Source organism: Limulus polyphemus, unplaced genomic scaffold, assembly GCF_000517525.1.
Source record: "Limulus polyphemus unplaced genomic scaffold, Limulus_polyphemus-2.1.2 Scaffold29302, whole genome shotgun sequence".
In the NCBI taxonomy this organism is placed as follows: domain Eukaryota; kingdom Metazoa; phylum Arthropoda; class Merostomata; order Xiphosura; family Limulidae; genus Limulus; species Limulus polyphemus.
In genome coordinates this window covers 1-747 of record NW_013694912.1, presented here as the reverse complement: position 1 = coordinate 747, position 747 = coordinate 1, and the positions used below count along the sequence as shown (strand labels likewise).

Sequence of the window (747 nt, the reverse complement as noted above, 5' to 3'; positions counted from 1 at the left end):
AAAAGTAATACTAAATTCATACCGACGGAAAGGAAAACACCAAGGGGGTGTAGTTCAGTGGTAGAGCATTCGACTGCAGATCGAGAGGTCCTTGGTTCAATCGCGGGCGCCCCCTGAAGATTATATTTTCCACTTTAGAAGTATTAAACCATCAAACACTGTAACTGGATTAATTGAATGTTCGTGTCTGGAATCTATGAATCAAAACACACCCTGGTCAATATTTGGAAGTTTTGTCGTTCCTTACTAGATGTTAAAGACTATAGTTCTTAGAAATTAATTAGCTTAAATGAACTTAGATACTTATTTATAACAGAAACACATGTAGGCAAACCAGTGAAAAACACTTCTTAGGATGCTTTATATGTGTATTTAACATTTCTCCCGTACGTTACATGGTTCACTCTACGGACTGTTCCAGATAAATAACCATACCTATTTTATAGCCACACTGTACAATAAAACTATTTCTACCTGTCAAGTTTCTCGTTCCAAATAAATCGAAATTTCATAACTTCGATAATTTTAGCAAAACTCGTCAGCTCCTTTTCATTCCAAAGTTAACAGCTCCTAATCCTCGTATCCATCATATGGTTGTTTCAGTGTGTACAGTTTATCTTAAAGTTTATAGAATTGTCAAAATCTGATATTTTATGTGTGAGTTAGTAAATCAGAGTGTACAACTACTGTTTGTTTTTTGTTCATTGACTGTATACGATCACATCAAAAAATCACATGCGCATCCAC

At 34.9% G+C, this 747-nt stretch overlaps 1 non-coding gene across 1 annotated transcript; it reads left to right on the top strand.

Moving 5' to 3' along the window:
* Positions 1-43: 43 nt before the first annotated feature.
* Trnac-gca lies at positions 44-115 on the top strand. The gene has a single exon. It is a non-coding gene; the product is annotated as a tRNA-Cys (tRNA).
* Positions 116-747: the final 632 nt, after the last annotated feature.